At 40.5% G+C, this 21,100-nt stretch overlaps 1 pseudogene across 1 annotated transcript; it reads right to left on the bottom strand.

The window, feature by feature from the left end:
* Window positions 1–1,543: 1,543 nt before the first annotated feature.
* Window positions 1,544–20,394, bottom strand: LOC145468482 (U6 snRNA-associated Sm-like protein LSm4; annotated as a pseudogene). The gene is made up of 8 exons (XR_014042197.1): window positions 20,291–20,394; window positions 14,790–14,874; window positions 8,690–8,752; window positions 6,897–6,954; window positions 5,224–5,320; window positions 4,800–4,879; window positions 4,638–4,699; window positions 1,544–3,175 (listed from the first exon to the last, which is right to left on the bottom strand). The product of XR_014042197.1 is annotated as a U6 snRNA-associated Sm-like protein LSm4 (transcript).
* Window positions 20,395–21,100: the final 706 nt, after the last annotated feature.

Genomic DNA, 21,100 nt, shown 5'->3' with positions numbered 1-21,100 from the left:
TTTTGTGAGAGTTAAGCATGCGCCAGGGATGGATTTATGGCAAAAAGGCCTGGAACATCACGGGAGAGCATTTAAACGAACGTAAATCTCTGCATGGTGCATCGATTACCCGTGCCTCCAAGAGGTAGACTCTGCACCCCAACAATTTTAGGCACTGGTGCCACATTTCATTTGGAACCGTTACGTTTACACGAGGAGAATTTGGAGTGCCGTGCCCGAAAATGGGCAGCATGTTGCCAATTATGTGCTATGCCGTACTGATGTTTTAGCGCGTGTAAATGGGGCTTCTATCTTATCTCCGTACTTGTGTGCGAAAGAAAATTAGTTCAGTTTGGTGTAGTATAGGTTTGACGAAAACTGAGTGAAGACACATCCTGTGAATTGTGTTTGTGTATAAGATCAGAATTCAAACTTGCATGTGGTTACGAGGTTCCAGGGGTAGGAGAGAAAATAGTATAATTTTACCTCTGACTCATTCATCTAGAAAGAATATTTAATTTTCAAAGACATTATCAAATACAGTAACGATTAGAAAATTCGTGTTGACGTGAAAAAATGTTATAAATCCAAAATGTGTATGGTGGAGAACTTTCCTTGACTTTTCCATGATCTTTCCGAGTTTTCTGTGACCTATGTTAAGCAATTGTTCTCAACGTATTCTCAAAACAATCTATTATTCAAGGTATTTTCCCACATTATGACGCATAAAATGCCTGCTAGTGTTAATTGTTTTACTGGAATTAAGTGGTTTCCTGACTTGTCTGCTGTTTTTCAAACTTTTGATATTTTTTGGCCCGTTCATTCTCAGCAAGCTCATTGCTTTTCCACGACTTTCCATGACCCAAACTTCAATGTCAGGACTTTCCATTCCTAAAAATGAAATTATATAAAAATTGTATGACTTTCCAGGTTTTCTATAGGAGCAATATGGCCGCCACTTGAACCCTCGCTAGTACCCAGTTCAAGATAGAAAAGGACTGAAGAGATAATAACAAACCACAACGAAACAAGGATGGCTAAGGATGGAGAAGATTGACACGGATTACAAAAAAGGAATTTGATAATTTAGTATAAACTTTTCAACATGCGCAAACCGTGACATAGCTCCTTTAATACATCCAGTTAAATTGTAGAGTTTTCTTTCTTCTTTTTGTTTTTCCAAGGTTATAGGCCCATCCTAAAAACCAGACATGAATATGATCCCTTGTTGCCTCAGTAACACGGACCTTTCTAGCTGACCAATGTAAGGAAACTTTCAGAGACGATGGAGAATGTCCTCAAAGTCTTACGGTCTTTTGGCAAGTCTATGCTAACGCCCTGTCCATATTATACACCGGAGGAATTTGATAACGGAGGTTTCACTCTGAGAACGCAGCAAATGTTTTCCGTCCACACTACGCCGGAGGAGTTTAAAAACGCAACAATCACCCGCCATTTTAGATTTACTCGGTCAGGAAAATCACGTGATTATCGTGACGCTGTCGTTTTCCAAAATGCTCCGTTTTCAAATGGTTTTCCGTCCACACGAACTGATGAGAAGGCGTCGTTTTCAAATTTCTCCGGTTTGAAGAGTGTTTTGGAAAAGCTCCGTTTTCGTGACGGATTAGTGTGGACGGTAGGACTAACCGTAGAAATAAAGCTGCGTTTTCAAATTTCTCCGGTGTACTGTGGACTGGGTCTGAGGAGTCGGCTTCCTGTCCAATCTTTTTGCTGGTTTGATTTAATGCACAGCTCATAAATAGATTTTGGTTTTCCTCAAAATGAAAATCGATGCCTACCGTCTTTAGCTAAGTTATAAGACAGAAACAGAAACATTTAGACCAGGTTGTAAATGGCAACTGGGAGAAGCTTATAATAACCATCAGATGAGGGCCCATGCCTTCATCAACCCCCTCCACCCTCCCCTCCCTCATCTCATCATCCTCTCGAGTTAAAAAATATTTCACAAAGGAGTATAAGTGATGCCAATTTTGGTCAAAGGTGATAATGACAGAAGTGGAACAAAGGCCAACGCTCGTCATGGCCGGTTACAGGCGGCACGGCGGTCAGTGGCTTATTTTACGATAACTACAGAAATTCTGGTGCGTTCATTGGCTAATTTTTATTGTCATTAAGCGGACAGACACATGAATTTATCATTTATGCGATGCACCAACGAGCGAGAGTGGACAATTTGACAATTTGTTCTCGTAAAAAACAAATTGATGTCAGCTTTTAATGCATCTGTCCTGTTATTGACAATGAATTTCGTCATAACATTGTCAAAGTAGTCTGCGAATCCACTGAGCTATTCCCTCATGGATTCACAGCTACAGTACTTTAACAATGTTATGACGAAATTCATGATCAATAACAGGACAGACACACAAAAAACTGCCGTCAATTTGTTGAAAACATGGCTTCGGATAAGTAAAGTTACCGGGACTTTCGAGAAAGGGGCCCCCGGTCACTTTTTACCCAAGCCGGTCATCCAGTTATATAAGGAGTCGAACCTTAGTTGGGACTTTTAACAGCCTCGCACTACTCTATAAACTTTCTAAATGCGACACAAACGACATAGCAAAAAGTATATTCATTCGAGAATCTTACACATATATTCTTATATCCAAATTTGTTTATAAGAGTTCTGCAATTATAATGAAGGAAAGGTGCTATCTAACATTATCTGTACGTCGAACTTATGCGAACCTTCATGTTAATGTCTATTTAGCAAATAAAAATAACTTCACTCACAGAATAAAAGGAAACTGTCAGGAACACACATGTATAGCAGTCTTACAGGACTTTGAGCTTGTATGTTTTATTGACAGTTCATCGTTTGGTGTGTTCAACTGTAACCTCAAACAGCACTGTTGAGCTTGTTACCCAGACGTTTTTAGCAGAGTAATCAGACCCTGCAAGGCTCCTGTGCTGTGTGGCTTCAGTCAACAGATGACAAGGCTTACACAGTTTCTGTATTTTGACCTTGAGGTTATACATGTATATAACAAAGCTATTTACATCACTGATGTGTTAAGTTACTTTCCAGCACTATCATCTCTGTTTCTCTTCTGACCCCCTCCTCCACTCCCTCTTTCACCCCCTCGTCCACCGAATGAGCCTCCTCTGCCTCCTCCACCACCACCTCTTCCACTATGACCTCCTCGGCCTCCGTCTCCGCCACGACCACCACGCCCTAATGATGAAACAAATTTAAACCTATGAAAACTAGCACTTGTATGGAATCAGTACATATGGGATGTTTTTACCCATGCTATCTTCACAGAACTGCCTTCTGTTAGTAGCTTGTTAGGCTCGATTACCAACCGCTGTTCGGGAAAGGAGCCCGCGCTCCTCCCCCGAACTCACGGCTGGACTCGTGGACTTGGCATTGTTAATTTCAACCTATAAGAAATCTGCCTACCTGGATCGAGGAGGCTGCATAAATTAGCTTTCTCGCAGTGCGATCGCATTAGTGGGACATTTAACCAAATACCGCCAACTGATGAAATCTTGCCTGATCTAAACCATAGTGGCACACACAACACGCAAAATAGTCAACAGACTAATGCGTTAAAATCTATGCTTGAATCATGTGATGCCAGAATGTCACATAACGAACAAAGTCAACAAAGAGAGGGATAAACGGAAACATCAATCTCAAGAAACAAAACACTCAGTCAAACTGATGTGTACGGTAGTCTTCTTGAAGGGAAGCGACACCAGTCTCTGGCGAAGCCAGACAAAATGAGCCAAAGCAAACCGAACTAGCAAAACATAAACATGGTGTCAACACCATGCACACCTTTGACATGACAGTTGCTACACCATAGTCAAACAGCTCTGCTCTACTTTAAAAAAAAAAAAAAACTCTTCTATAGAACACAGCATGTAATGCCCTTCTACAACAATAATGTGAAACAAAATAGGTTGGACGGCCAAAATCAAAAAAAAGAAGTGGCGAAAACGCCACAAATTTTACGAGCCGTAGGCGTCATGTGGGCCTTCCTATGATTGTCATCAGATGACATTTCCGGCCACCTGAAGCGCGCAAGAATTAAATTATGAATTTACGTCACAGACATGCTTTGCCGCTCACGCGTCCAGCCGTCTCTTCTCGGGGAGGAACGTAGACCGGACTCGAGAAAGCGGCGGAAATCAAGCCTAGTAGCTTGTTTGTAGACTCATAACAGACAAAACCACAGGGTAACCATTCAAATGAAAGCTACTGAGCAGCACTTTCACGTGGCACTGTTTTTACATTGTACAAGATGGTTCTAACATTTTTTAACTTAAAAGTCAGTGGATGAAACCCTAGTGTGTGACTATTAAAAAGAAAGCTATTGAGTAACACTTTCATGTGGAACTGTTTATTGTGCTGTACAAGGTGGTTCTAAGCTTTGAGTCTGTGGATGAAACCCTAGTGTGTGACCATTCAAATGAAAGCTATTGAGCAGTACTTTCATGTGGTACTGTTTACTATGCTGTACAAGGCAGTTCTACTTGTATCATTTCAGTCTGTGGATGAAACCCTTAGCAAATGTGTGACCACTGAAATGAAAGCTATTTAGCAGAACATGTAGTTTCATGTTTGCTCTTTGACCTTCTTTGAAGGAACAGTAGGGGTTTAAAATGCAGGTGTCCTGTAATTTGTATACCTGGTCTTCCTGTGCCTCTGCTTCTTCCTTGTTTTACCATTTCATCTTTTACCATGTTAACTTCGCTGAGCAGATTTTGGTTATGATGTCAAGGCCAAAATCTTTCAACATTAGCGATACCCAAAAGCAAAGGATGATGATTCTATTCATTAATCTATTCATACCTCATCTGGAATCGTAAGATATTTTATGTTGCTACCCCTGACATAACATTCAGGTATCTTCCAAAACCTGTCTCCATCCTGAAAGGAGAAAACAGAGGTCATCTATTTAACAAAAGGCCATCAAAGCATGACAAAAAGAGTTTCATAAAACATTTTCAGCAAGAGGGCAACTGGTTTTCACAGGCGGGCAATATGTTTGCAATTGAACTTCTTTATAAGAAAAACTTTCCGCTAGATGGTCAGACCAGGTCGGCAAAATCGTCCTCACAGCTGGTCAATTTGCCCTGTGCCTGGCCCTTAATGAAACTCCTGCAAAATTGCACTTAATGTATGCAATGACATTTGAGCGAATATTTGCAAGGATACACATAATTTAAATACAGACAAGGGCAGCAACTGCAGCTGCTGGAGAAGAAACTTACTCTGGAAGTACAAATGACTTCTCTTAGATTTATGTTCATCCAGTTGTCACAGCTTACAAGATGTCCATTATGTCTCTCCATTCTTTAGCTCTACCAGCTGTGAAAAAATAAGAAAAGTTCTGCCAATGTCAAAATTTGTACATTCATATATCAGAAAATAAAGTCTGTGATTAGTATAGGTGCCTCAGACATAATAAAGTTTGCATATGAGCCAAGTGGCCCATTAGGCCAAAGCTTATCCTGGTTTCTGTAGCATGAAGTGACTAGGAGTATTTCTATTCCCAGCTGCATGGGATGCTAGACCACCCCAGGGCTACCCCAGCATTAAATTCACCTGTGTGCATTTATACACCTGGGTGAAGAGAGGCACTGTGAAAGTAAAGTGCCTTTCACAAGAACAGAACACAATGTTTCCAGCTAGGGCTCGCACCCAGACTGCTTCATGTGGAGTCGACTGCACTAACCATGAGGCCACCACACCTTGTGATGCCTGACATAATGTCATTGAAATGTGTGCCCAAGAGAAACACAGACACAAAATGAATGTCACTCCATTGTATTGTACAAGTATATGCACTGATCCACAGCTTTTAAGATCATTTATAGTCCATATCTTGTTTTACAAGTTTTTCAGCACAATCACTCAGAATCACTGCATGCTCTTCACAATTGAAAGGGCGCACAGAAAATGACCCTAAGTTACATCCGATAGACTGCAAAATTCTCCTAGCAAATTGCTTTTCACTTCCTTGTACAGAAAAGGAGAATTTGACATGAGATCAAGAGTCACTTAGGGCCTTTTTCCATGCACCCCTTCAATTATATCAAAAATTTGCAGAACAGATTTTAATCCTCAAATTCCTAATAACACTTGTCAATGAGTCATTCTTCATAATGCGAGCCAAAAGCCACATGTATCTGTAGTAAGTCTTATTCGTTCACTAACTGCTAGTTTTGAGTACATTTGGTGGAGAGTAAAATTCTCAGAACTGGCATTAAAGGGAGTTTATGTGACTAGTAAGGAGAATTAATATTTCGAGCTTAAGAAAGACAGGGTTTAACGGTCGCATACATAAAGACCTGTTTTAAAACCTGTTTAAAACGCATGCTCGTTATAATAAAAAACAAAACAGAAACGCCTAAACTGACCGAATTCATTGGGTGTTTTTCAGAATCATGGGGTTTGAGTGTATTAGCATTCCCTCGCTCACCCCACCACCCTCTGCTTCATCAATTTTTCCATGGTCTGGCTTAGAAACACTTGCTATCCAGGCTATGTTTAGTTTATGAAGGTCAATACTTATAAAGAAACTAGAACTTTTTTGACAATTGAAAAGATCAACAGCTTTAATTACTTGTTGTTACAAGGAGAAGAAGCACCACTTTTTGTTGACAAATCCTTGGGGGGAAAAAAAGCCAAAGAACTCTTTTTGTGCAATCAAAAAAAAACAGAGCATCGATGCTCCCAAATAATCTTGACATCAACAACTATCATTGAACTTAGCATCAATCCTGTCAAAAACTGCACTCTGCTGGATAATTCTCAAGGCTGAATTTCATCCTATTATGGGACATGTCCACCCATGTACACTGTGTACCTGTTCCTCAAGGTGACTGAAATAATAGTGATACACTTGTCCATGACATATAAAGAAAAACATTGACTGACCTGCTGTGTTTGAGGTATTTCACTTCCTCCACTGATATTTTTTTCATTGTTTCTTGTTTGCCCTGATAAGAGATACATGTTAGTACGAGTGTTTTTTTCCCTTTTTTTTTATTTGCAATAACACAAGGGAATACAATGCTTACAATACAATTACGAACAGTACACTAGTTAGACTACCTACACTGCCACTAGCTCTATTTACATTATGTTGCTCTAATTATTTACACTATTTAAATTAAAATATCTAGTACACGACTTACAGTACACCACAGTACTGACAAATACAGTGACGACAAGGGGTAAAGAAAAAAAGAAGAAAAATAGATAATTATCATTTTTAACAGCTTGAGGTTGTTCTATAGATTGAAACATCAAAAACAGACCAAAAGCCTGTGGTACATTATAGGTAAAATGAGTTATGCACCTGACAGGACACTAGAAATAGCCTAACAGGTAGGAGATAAATACAGATAGGTATAGAAAATATAATCTAAAATATTAATTAACTCCTTGTATATCCTGTGAGAGCGTTCCATTTCTTTGTGTCTCCACATTTTGTTTCTATTTCATATTGTGATTTTAGTGTGCATAAGAAATGCGTAAGATTTGGATGATCGTCTTTTGTTTTAGCAAGCCATATGTGATATCGTGCTAAGAGAAAGCAGTACCAGTAATTGACAAGAAGCACCAATTGAGAGATATCTGGCCTCAGACCCACAGCAGTAATATTTGTCAAAGCAAAATCTCTAGGAAGTAAATTTAAGTTTTTCAGCCATTCAGTAAGTTTATTCCAAAAGTGAGATGTTTTGTGGTGTTACCGAAAAAGATGAATTATTGACTCAGAGGAGGTGTGACAAAAACTGCAATTTTCATCACCCCATAGACCTATCCTAAATAAGAAGTTATTGGTTGGTACACGTCTATGTAAGAATTTAAACTGAAACTCTTCCAGCTTAGTGTTCTTTGTGCATTTTTTAGCTAAAAGATACGTGTAGGCAGAGTCCAATTTATGTTGTCATCTATTGGTAGGCCACAATCCTCCAGCCACTTCTTTTGACTTGACTCTGGGGTTAAACTCTTGTTACTAATCAGTTTTTTTATATATTAATGTACATGTAGTTGCTTTTTTGACTTGTAAAATTCTTGTTGTAAGTGGCTCATATTCGTGGTCAGTGTTCTGTAAATCTTCAAAATTAGAATCAGTCTGAAGAGAATTCGTCACTTTACAGCCGATGTTAATCCGTAGAAGCTGAGAGGGCAAGGGTCTACTTCATACTTACAGCGGAAATCATTTAACGAGAAAGTTGTTGTCCGGTCCTAAAAGATGTTTCACCCAAGTTATTCCCTTATTGAACCAATTTTTTTAAAAAACTGTCTTGTTGGCTATCTTTATTAGGGAATTATGCCAAAGTTGTTGATCTAGAAAGCGATCTTTCAATGTTATTTCATGTTCAAAGTTAACTTCTGCCCAGATTTCTCATAGTTCTTTTAAAAAGGCATCTGAACTTGTTATTGTTGATCAGGTGACTCTAACGTTGAGGTTGTAGGAAAAAAGTTTTGACAGCCATATTTTTTGGGGATTATATCAAAAAAGATTTTCCATTTTTTCTTGTTGTTGTTATCTATTAAATATTTTTATACAAGTTGAGTTTCTCACAATTTCTTACTGCTAGTAAGTATACTTACATATAAGCATTGTAAATTTAACTGATGGAATTAGAACTAATAAGATAACTTAATATGTACAAGTGTAGGCCCTTGCAAACAACATTACAGATACCAGAAATACAAACTGACCTGATCTAACTGTATCTGAGTCCTCCATTGATCTTACTGTGTTGTTGTTTGCTTCTTGTTTGCCTGAGATGAGAGATGATGAGAGACTTATCAGTTGTTGTTTACGTTTGAGTGGAAGTTATTACATGCAACATTGAAAATTGATTTCATCAAATAATTAAAAAAAAAAATAATTTTTTTCAACAGAAACTTTTCCAGCAATGCATACATGTATTAATTAAAGAGCAACTTTCTACAGTTCATATTTTGCCACTAAGAACTGTATTGAAGATTTCTAGGACTTAAGAAAATAATCCAAAAATAACCATAGAAACAATGTATAAAAATAGTCCCCCAATTTTCTTTGAGATCGTAGATGTCGATTGTTGAGTTCGACAGGCCACCACCTTGGTCTCTTGATGCAAGCGAAACTGGGGAGAGTACAAAATGCCTGTGGGTAGGGGTGGTGGAGGGCACGGCGGGCTGAAAAAATCCCCATTTTTTCCACCAGTTCACCCCCACATTATTAACCCCAGCACCCCTACCCACGTGCATTTTGAACTCTCCCCAGTTTCACTCACATCAAGAGACCAAGATGGCAGCCCGTCAAACTCAACAATCAACATCTACGATCTCACGGAAAAATAGGGGACTGTGAATAGTCTATGAATACTGCAAAGTTGCTTTCTCCAGGTAATTAACCCCTTGATTTTGGTAGTTCCTTATATACACACCATTAACAACTGCATCGCTAAAATGGAGGTTGGGTGCCTGAGATATCTAGGAGCTTCCACTATTGGCAGCCAGCTTCTAGATGAAGACCGCTCACATGGTTGGGAAATCCTGGCAACCCAGCCATGAGCCCCCACACAGTAAGAGAAACAGGCACCCGTCACACTGTTGAAACAGTAGAAAGAGGGAGGGAAAGGCGAGGGAGGGGAACTGCCTGGAGGATCAGCTGCCAGACATGCCTCCTGTATGTATGCCATGCTACAATCCATGAGCACATGGAATTCCGACACATGTGCATATGTATCGACACCCCTGACTACCTGGGGAACACAAGCACTCTTTGTTGTTAACTCCGCTAAATCGCATTTAACTGCATTTAACAACTGCATCACTAAAATGGAGGTTGGGGACCTGAGACATCGAGGAGCTTCCACTATTGGCAGCCAGCTCCCAGATGAAGACTGCTCCCATGGCTGGCAAATCCTGGCAACCCGGCCATGAGCCCCCATGCCATGCCGAAGGACCTCCAAGAAAAGCAACCGCCAGCTCAGAGAGAATGGGGCTCATGGTGGAGGCAAAGCCAGAGCCCCATCAAACAATGCCCAAGTCTGGAGGGACCCAGCTACTGAACGCAATTAGTTAAGGTAAGTATCATACCTGTTAGGATATTCTACCAGCTACACTGTATAGAGAGGATGCCCACGGGTGTGCGCACGTACAAAATATAAGTTTCACTTGACCAGCGTCCCATGGACTTAATGAGGTGGTGAAGAACGCCTCTCTGGGCAAGCGGAGTTGCAGTGCTGATTCTAAAGCTGTGACCTGAGAACTTCTCAGGAATGCCAGCTGCCAGTAAGGTGGATTACAGAAATGAAGATAGAAGGGCCCTCAAAAGAGGCCCAATACCGGGTCCATGAAGAGGAAGGCAGCTTGTCGACACAGAGATAGGACAGAGAGGTGCAGAGCCACGGCCAAGGAAAATGAAACAGACATGCCGAAAAGGATCAGTCTTAGCACACTTAATGAACACTCTAAAGCTTTGAGAAATTGACTTGAAGATCGGCTGGGGTAAGTCTACAGAGGGGTCAAAAGAACTATTCTTTGTGAATTCCCCAGCTCAAAGGAACCTGAAGAGGCCAAGGCAACAGGTCCCCCACAGCATGACATTGTCCGGGTTAGATAAATCCAAGGACTGGACAGGTGTAAAACACACATAAGGTCTGCAGTCACAGGCTGGCATTGAGGGAGTTTTGAAACCTGCTGTCATTTAATCCCTCTTAAGGTAATTCCTCTGAAATAAAAGTGACAATAGATTTTTGTTCAAACTTTGTCCACTGAATATTTGTCATATGATAACTTCAATTTTGAAATAAAAAAAGGGGGTGCCCATGCTCATTAAGGAGCAGTGAGGCATTGAAAATGCCCCATTTTTGCATTATTTAATGCTTATTATAAGAACGCATTCCCAGTAATTGTAACATCTTTGTAAGCCCGGACTCATAAGAACACGCATTAAACTACACTCAATACATTGTGTCGGACCACAAATAAATGTTTAAGTTTGATTCAGACAGAAAGCTAAATCCTTAATTAAAAATTTGAACCAAATTTCTTGACGTGGTTACCAACTGCAAAATAGAAAAGACCACAGTGTATTTGCTGTTTTTCTTATTTATTCAATTTTCAGCAGTAGAAATTAGATCAGTCTTTTCTCACGCAAAGCTTATGATTAGTTGATTACAACGACTGGAAAAAAATTGGGGTGCCCATGCTCGTTGGTGAGCTAGAGCCATTTTTCAAGTGACAGAGCTCAGTATCAAGGCAAATCCATCATGTTTTCAATATGCGCGTGCACAAGAGCGTGCTAATGATGCAGTAAGGATGCGCAATGCAAATGTGAGGAAGGACCTTAAAAGATGCTGAAGTTGACGACAATTGGAGAGCGGGTCTGGATAGCCATAGTCAATGTGTAAGGAGAGAACTACTGATAGATAAACCTTAATGGAAGAATGATGAAGGCGATCTGCTAAGTGAGCACACAAGTGCATCAAAGTTTTTTCACTGGCAGGTGGGAGAGAGTGACCAAGATCACAGGGAATATCCTGAATACAGAATTCTAGGAACTGGCATTGAGCTAAGCCACAAACTTGACAAGTTGAAGGGGCAAGGCCATTAGCCAAGTAGAATTGGAACATTCCAGTCAGTTCATGAGAAGCTGGGCCAGCAGCGACGGTGGTATTGGTGTAGGCATATGAGCTGCATGTGGAGTTAGATGATGGAAACGCTGGAAGTCAAAACGAGATAAGGTATCAGCAATAGAATTGTCCCGCCCAGGTGTATAAGGTGTGGTAAAGGCAAAAGTGTTACGGGCTGCTGCAAGGGATAAGTAGCAAAGAAGTACCATCATGTTTGGACCCTTTGAGGTGCCTGAATGTAGAACGCTGACTGCCGCCATATTATCCGAACAGAACACCACCCATTTTGTGGCCCATCTGTGGCCCCATAGTGTAGCTGCCACAACTTCAGGGAAAAGTTCCTTGTAGGCCATTGACAAAGGTTGTTGAGCGATGGACCATTTTCCAACAAACCATTCATGGCCAGAAATTGCACTGTAGCCAAGAGCTCCAGCTGCATCAGATGACACTGAGAAATCAGGTAAAGGTGCCCATGTGGGGGAGAGTAGAAAACTAAGTCCGTCCCAAGAGATGAAAATTTCACACCACTTAGAAAGGTCTAAGTGGAACTCTTGGTTAAGCCTGATGGGATGGTTGTCTCACTGGAATGCTGACAGTAAATTAATCATAAGCCATATAAAAGTACGTCCCTGAGGAATAACTTTGCACGCATGATGGAGGGTGCCAATGAGAGATTCCAACTCCTTCCTCGTACAATGCCATTTAGCAGACTAAGATTCTAGTGGGGCAGCAATGCACTCAAACTTGTCACGTGGAAGACAAGCCTGGAGGGTGCGGGAATCCAACTCAATACCGAGCAAAGTTGAGCAGGTAGAGGGTCCCTCCAGTTTATCCGGGTGAAGAGGAATAAGCCAGTCCTTAAAGAGTCGGAGGCATGTATCAAGGTTGTTCTGGCAGGCAGGAGAGTTGGGAGGACCCAATGTATAGAAGTCGTCAAGATAGTGCAAGGGGAAATTCAAGCTATAATTGTGTCTGAGGATCCACTCTAGCAAATCTACAACAGATGAAAAAATGAAGGGTGCTGAATGTAGCCCAAAGGGAAGAGCCATATCGATGAAGTAAATACCCTGCCATTTCATGCCAAGCAAACAGCGGTTCTCTGGATGGACTGGAATGTTTTGATAAGCACTTTCAACATCAAATTTGGCCAGACGTGTACCTCGGCTGAGGGACATGATCCCACTAATAACGTCATCCACCATCATGTACTGTACGGAAAAAGGTTCTTTTAAAATGCCATCATTGATGCTATGACCCAATGGACCAGATAGATCTAAAATAAGCCATCACTTTCCAGGTTGGCACTTCTTAGGGATCACCCCAAAGCAACTAATGTGGAGGTTTGGAATTGGTGAGATAAGGAAGGGGCCTGCTACATGACCTTTCTCAAGCTCTGAAAGTAGGTACTGATCGATCCCTGATGGCTGAAGAGATGCTGATAGCATATTATGGACTGCAGAAGAGCCATATCAATGAAGTAAATACCCTGCCATTTCATGCCAAGGTCCAGTCCACCAAGGGGTCAAAACCATGACAAAAACCACTCCAAAGACCTGTAATCGCATAATCCACTTTCACTTGATCGGCGTGAAAACGAAGTTCACATCAAAGTTTTTGAGCATCAATGGGGGTAGCCCTAGAAGGAAGGACCAAATCTTGCAGGTACTGGCAACCAAGCACGTACTGGAAAGGGGGACTCCCTGGGGCCGGCTGCTTGTTGGTGCAGCTTGTGCAGAAGACACAACCACCTTAACAGGAACAGGAAACAAATTATGTGAAGTTTAAAATGAATGACATAACTGTACACTATTGTTCACTGAAGAGGTGTGCATCCTGGTCACAGTCTCAACGCCACTGGCATTTGCTCCCTGGAGGGGTAGAGGATCATGAGGGCTGAGCATGCAACGTTAAGGCCAGTAAGGGGCAGTTAACACTGGCATGCTCTCCTCCACACTTCTCACAGTGGTGACAGTAACTACATCGACCATAGGGCCAGGCATAGGTGCCATTATGCCAGGATCTGCTGAAAATAGACGAAGGGGGAACCGATCTAAAAGGCAAGGATGAAGGGGTAGGTAGCTGGTACTGTTGTTGTTGAGGTAAGCGGGTATGAAAGTTGTACAGATCACTGTACATACGGGACCAGTCAGCCAGACTTGACGCAGCTGCGTCTTTCAGAAAGGCTGTGTCATACTGGAGCCATGCCTTGCCGGAGAACTGGCAAGCGGTCTGCAAAATCAGGAGCTTGTACTGGGTCACGTCACCATCTAGATGGGTGGGTGCAACAAAAGATCCACATATACACCGTAGCTAAAGGCTTCCACCCAGGTAACAATATCTGTAACCTCTCGTACCCTCTTCTTGAAAGACACAAGCAGTTTCCCATCCAGGTACATTTGGGGCTCGGAATCCTAGGCCTTGACATTTTCGGGTAGCAGGTCTGTAGATCAATGAATTGCCCAGCCTTTATTTTTGTAACCAGCTTCTCCGGGATGGGTGAATATCCCGGGTTGACAACAAAAGGCTTGTGCAGCAAAGAAGTGACTGAGTGAGCCAAGGTGGGTGTGGAAAACGCTGGAGAGAAGAACTGGCTGGTGGCGGGTAGCGCCCCGCTCGAGGCACCATGGGAGCCAAACAACCATGGATGTGAAAGAGACGAATTACCTAACATACAGTAGATGGAAACGAACAAAGGTACAATGATGTTACCTGCAGAGAGCCAGGCCCTGCAGCGAGTCACCCAGTGCAAGAGAGAAAGCTTGAGAAAGATCCTGAGTGGTCAGTACAAAGGACGGAGACATGGTTATCGGAGCCAAAGAAACCACAGAACTTGCCACTGAAGAACCCACGGAGGAAGTCGCCAAAGAATCCAACATGGCGGTGGCACTGTTGTTCTAAAGTTGACTACCCTGAAAACTGATTCATTAAGACAAGAAGAAAAACAAGCTAAAGAAGCTATGCAAACACACAAAGAACCTGTAATGTTGATTTTCCTAGGGGAACTGCCAGGGCAATGAGCTGCCACACCATAAAAAACACTGGAAATTGCCTCCTGTACGTACACCACGCTACGATACATGAGCACGTGAAATTCCAACATATGCACAAATGTGTTGACACCGTTGACTACCAGGGGAATTCAAGCGTTCTTTGTTGTTAACTCCGTTAAATTGCATTTAACTGCACAAAATTACCTTTAATACTTGCAGCTGTATCTGATGTCAACCATTATTCTCTCAGTGCTCCAATAACATCACATCCATGTGCTTCATGTTTTGCCTGATAAGTAATACAAACACTTTGATTAGTGATTTACTGTCTACTTTTTCAATTCCAATGGTAACCTCATGCCCACAAAATTATGTTCCAACAATCACTCAAGAAATTATTACTTGTAAACAGATCAAATGTAACCAGTAAGGGATTGTCCATATTATTGTTAGAAGAGGAGGGGAGAGAAATTTCAAAACAGGAAAAAACAGGTATAAAAAAATTTCCCGAAGGACTGGAAGGAGGAACAATAATATTGTTTATTATATGGCTGTGTCTCACAAGGACTGGGAACTACCGAATTCACGAATTTGATTGGCTGAAATCGATATTGACCGCGGTCTAGATTTTCTCATCTAGACCGGTATCTAGACTGGTTTCATTTTGCATTGACAAAGTAGCAAACTAATTCTAAAATACAAAAACGTTCACCATTTTCTTTTATTTTGTTCTCAATCATTTATGGAAGTGCCAAAAAGCCTGATGACAAAAAAAAAAAAAAAAAAAAAAAAAAAGTAAAGAGGATGAGCAAATTTCGGCAGGTTTAACTTAAGCTCATCGCCGTTCCCAAGCAAAATGTCAGCAAACCAGTTACATTAAAAGAATTAAAGTTTTCTTCTTTGCCATATAATAAACATCTTATTAACCGAGCTAAGTCGGTCTGTATGGGAGAACCTTGACCTCGGTTGTGTGTACAGACCTCACTGCCTTCGGTCTGTACTAACGACCTCGGTCAAGATTCTCCCATGGATACAGACCTCCAGCTCGGTTAATAAGAGCTAAGTACAAATGTCATGTAACACCACCCCCTCCCCCCTCCCTCCCTCTCCGCATCAATAATCTACATATACTGGTCCATCCATAACTGCATATTAAACCAAGATCTCTTTATGCACCCATACACTGTCACTGGAAACTCCCACCCCCCAACCCTGGGGAAACATAGGGCATGGCTGGAGCTTTGTGAGGCTTTAAATCGCTACCTTGCCCAAAGGGGTGGAGGTTTAATTCATTTCTCACTTTGCCTTTGCAGAGATGTGGGGGATAAGTACATTTTAGCCTTTGCTTTGCCTGATGGGGTGGGGGATTAGTACATTTTAGCCTTTGCTTTGCCCTATGGGGTGGGGGATAAGTACATTTTAGCCTTTGCTTTGCACGATGGGGTGGGGGATTAGTACATTTTTGCCTTTGCTTTACCCAGTGGGGTTGGGGATTAGTACATTTTAGCCTTTGCTTTGCCCAATGGGGTGGGGGATTAGTACATTTTAGCCTTTGCTTTGTTCTATGGGGTTGGGGATTAGAACATTTTGGTCTGTTGCATTGCCTGAGCATGGGCGAATAGCAGAAAGGACACTTTAACAACTTGATATGAAAGGGATCTGGAATGAGAACCTGGTAACAAGTGCTCCACCACGTTGGAAACATGCAGCTGCAGGAGTTTCACTAAAGGCTGGACTCTGCGCAAATTGACTGGCAGCGTATGGGGCGCCGTTTGTAAATTTATTATTTAGACCGAATTTATGCCATTTTCCCCTTATTTATAAATAATTGGACATGCCACAAAATTTGTATATAAATAAGACACAAGAACTTGTCCGTTGATATGTAAATAATTATTTTAGGTACGTCCTGATTTATAAATAATCTTAAATTACCATAGAGTTATTATATATAAATAAGAAACTAAACAACCTCAATTATTTATAAATCAGGTCATCTCTAAAATAGTTATTAACATATCATAAAGTTTGTAAATCCCATTATTTATAAATAAATTACCTCGCCGGGAGTGTAAATTCATTATTTAGAAATAATAAATTTCACCTTGCTGAGTGTAAATTTATTATTTATAAATAATGAACTTCACTGAGTGTGTAAATTCATTATTTATAAATAATGAATTTCACCTCGCCGAGTGTAAATTTGTTATTTCTAAATAATGAACTTCACTGAGTGTGTAAATTCATGATTATAAATAATAAATTTCACCTTGTCGAGTGTAAATTTATTATTTATAAATAATGAACTTCACTGAGTGTGTAAATTCATTATTTATAAATAATGAATTTCACCTCGCCGAGTGTAAATTTGTTATTTCTAAATAATGAACTTCACTGAGTGTGTAAATTCATGATTATAAATAATGAATTTCACCTCGCCGAGTGTAAATTTATTATTTCTAAATAATGAACTTCATTGAGTGTGTAAATTCATTATTTAGAAATAATGAAGTTTCATCTCGCTGACTGTAAATTTATTATTTAGAAAGAATGAATTTAACCATGTGTGTAAATTTATTATTTAGAAATAATGATGTTTCATCTTGCCGAGTGTAAATTTATTACTTAGAAATAATGAACATCACTGAGTATGTAAATTCATTATTTAGAAATAATGAAAGTATGAATGGCTGGCCCAGCGTCTCTTGCCCGATCAATTTCAGAGGCTGTTTCTCATGCTATAAGTGAGACAGTTAATGCTACCCTTGCTCAGGTAGGTATGCAGCCTGACATTCAGCAGTGGCGGATCTAGTGGAGGCTCCCCCCCCCCCCCCTATTTTGGTTAATTGCGTTTAAGCAAGAATCACGCTTCAAATATCTATTGTGTAGTTCTTATTCACTCAATAATTCGGCAGCTCACACTGCAACAGGAACAACAACAACGACAACGAAAATGACAACGACAATAACTACTCAAAGGCCGAGGTAACAGGTAAATTAAAATTTTAAGACAAGAAATTGCTGCATGAAGAAAATGCAGAACTTTTAAAATCGGGAAATCGAATAATGTATTTACTTGCTTAGATAATTCTTTGTAGCCTACGAACAGGCTCACGTTGGAGCACAAATGCACTCGGTGTAGCTGAGAGCGAGAAATCGACGGGCGAAGCCGCAAGAGGAGAAAGTCACTTTCTTGGCGCCTCTTTCCCGCCCATCGCTATTCCTCTTCATCACTTGTGCGTTTGACTCAAACGTGAGCCTGCTCGCAGGTTAAATTCTTTGTGACCTTTGTGACCTTTGGACGGATAGCTGTGTGACACACTTTGTTTGGCTTGATCAAGTCACAGCTAGGCATGTCTATTCCAGGCAAGTCCAAAGATCGTACACGTGGAAAGCTAAATTCATTTACGTTTAAACCATTGTTGAATAGACCTTTATCGACTGGGCGGTTTGTTGCCCCATTTCAGACCATGTGATGACACTCTTGAGAATTCTTCCTTTCAAATTTTCAAATAGTTGCGCGTATATGAATAAATAATTTTTAGATGAATAAAAGAGCAATTCTCTAGAGAATATCGCGTGGTCTGTAATGGGACAACAAACTGCCCAAGCGAAAAAGGTCTGTTTCAATAGAAATCAGACCTTTCACTTAACACACCAAGCGATTTTTATTTTCTTCATGTAGCAGTTTCTTTTCTTAAAATTTACCTGTTACCTCGGCCTTTGCGTAGTTGTTCCTGTTGCAGTGTGAGCTGCCGAATTGTTGAGTGAATAAGAACGACATAATAGATATTTGAGGCGTGGGGGGTGGGGGGAACAGGCCCCTGGGCCCCTCCCCCAGATCTGCCACAGCTGAATGTCAGGCTGCATACCTACCTGAGCAAGGGCAGCATTAACTGTCTCACTTATAGCGCGAGAAACAGCCTCCGAAATCGATCGGGCAAGAGACGCTGGGTCAGCCATTCATACTTTCATTATTTCTAAATAATGAATTTACATACTCAGTGATGTTCATTATTTCTAAGTAATAAATTTGCACTCGGCGAGATGAAACTTCATTATTTCTAAATAATGAATTTACACACACGGTTAAATTCATTATTTCTAAATAATAAATTTACAGTCGGCGAGATGAAACTTCATTATTTCTAAATAACGAATTTACACACTCAATGAAGTTCATTATTTAGAAATAATAATTTTACACAAGGCGAGGTGAAATTCATTATTTCTAAATAATGGATTTACACACTCAGTGAAGTTCATTATTTATAAATAATAAATTTATACTCGGCGAGGTGAAATTTATTATTTGTAAATAATGAATTTACACTCCCGCCAAGTAATTTATTTATAAATAATGGGATTTACAAACTTTATGATATATAAATAACTATTTTTGAGATGACCTGATTTATAAATAATTAAAGCTGTTTAGTTTGTCATTTATATATAATAACTCTATGGTAAAAGATTATTTATAAATCAGGACGTACCTAAAATAATTACATTTACATATCAACGGACAAGTTCATGTGTCTTATTTACAAACAAATTTTGTGGCATTTCCAATTATTTATAAATAAGGGGGAAATGGCATAAATTCAGTCTAAATAATAAATTTACAAACGGCGCCCCATAGCAGCGTGGATGATTTTGCCTGACTGGTTTGACCATCTAGAGAAAAAAGTGAGGGTTCTCCATCACTTGGATTTACATGTACAAGACATTACCCATCATTTTCTGTTACCTAAAGAGACACCTGACTGTCAAAATGCAGATATGTTGCCATTGCATACTGCACGTTATAATTGACTTATGTCGTTATGCACCAATCAATGTTAAGCCCCAGGGTAGGGGGGTCAGGCATCCCCAGGGGATTTACCTGTATTTCGTTTCCCGTGGGTGGGGAATAGTTAAAGAGTGGGAAAGTTTGGCAAGATCATGCAAGAGTTTGGAACCTAGTCAGGCCATCTTGAAAGCATTACCCAGAGTTCCTTGGGATTGCTACGCCATTTTCAAAGCTGCTATGTGCGCACGTGTGTTCATTGCCCGTTGATTGTAGAATATTAATCCATGTTGGACTAAGCAGCTTTAAAAGGCACTTGCTTTTCGGAGAAGTGTCTCTTCACAAAGCGTGGGTATAACTAGACGGAAAACAAAGGCTGTGGCAGTGAGTGGATACAAAGAATTTGTCAAAGGAGAAGGCAAGGGGTATTTGACATCAGTGTTTTTCCCCTGGGTAAAGAATTTGATGTGAAAATAGGCTAAAATGTCAAATCCCCCTGGGTATGCCCGGCCCCCTACCCTGGGGTTTCACACTGATTCAGGTGCACTATGCTAAAAAGAAAGAACCATAAAAACAAACTGTTATCTAGATAAGCTTAGCTTCTAAATTTTCCACTCAACGTGAACTTACATGTATTTACCACCAGTAATGATCTTATGAAATCCAAGGCGAGGAATTTCACCTTTAAGAACTAATATGGTTTTCATGGAACCTTAGTTCCGGGATAAGCTAGTGAAGAAAAACTGGTCGTCATCAAACAGTAACACTCCAGCTTGACATTCGATTTACCGAGCTATAATTCCGAGATATCGATTTATTTCTGGCTAAATAAATTTCTCAAGGCATGTAACATCTCTTCAACCGTTAGAGTACTCGAAAGTAGCAAACACATAGGCTTAAACTACCGTGAACATACCGAGGATGGTCAAAGACGACACTTCCATCTTGAGGTCGCTTGCCGTTTCTGGCACTTGAATGAAGTACCACCAGTGTCTGAAACACGTTTGGGAGATACTTCTTTTAATGTAGACACGGCATTAGGCGAAGTTTGAAAGAAGAAGCGAGCACTGAACCTCATGCAAATTACAAGAAGGAACGAAAAATTAAATTGAGTCCCAGGGCTCCTTTCGGGCAGCCTGTCTTTCTTAGCCGGCGGGGCCTTGGCACGATTCAAAATAGCAGAAAACGAAAAGAGACGAACTCAATGACAAACTCTACAAGGTTTCCCAATTTTTCCGGCAAGCAGGAGCATTTTCACGTCGTCACTAATGGAAGCTGGATATTGTTTTCGTAGGGAATCAATTTTTTTCATACCTATTATTTAACCTAAAGAAGGTTTGCGAAGACACATTTTTTCCACAAACCCTCTTTACATATTATTGTATCCATATAATCATACCACTGAATATATAAGCAAGAGAGCCTCCCAGCCGGTAAGGGGAGACCGTGTTTCTTAACAGTGAAATGTCAAAAAAAAAAAATCATTCTTGCCCAAGTATAAATAAATCAACCCACCGACATCCTCGCGCACCTTAATTATTACGGTCCGCCGTTCTTTCCACCATCGTAGCTCGCATTAATAATAACAATTAGTAGAATTCCACTAGTATACTAATGCAAATGCTGCAATCTGATTGGCTGAGCTACTCGTATACTATCAGCCATTAGAATGCAGTAGCTGTCGGTCGTCCACGAAATGCGACGTTTTTATCGTTTTTCCGAAGTT

This window comes from Orbicella franksi, chromosome 14 (genome assembly GCF_964199315.1).
Source record: "Orbicella franksi chromosome 14, jaOrbFran1.1, whole genome shotgun sequence".
Lineage (NCBI taxonomy): Eukaryota > Metazoa > Cnidaria > Anthozoa > Scleractinia > Merulinidae > Orbicella > Orbicella franksi.
The sequence above is the reverse complement of the archived record's forward strand: the minus strand, read 5'-3'. Positions and strand labels throughout refer to the sequence as shown.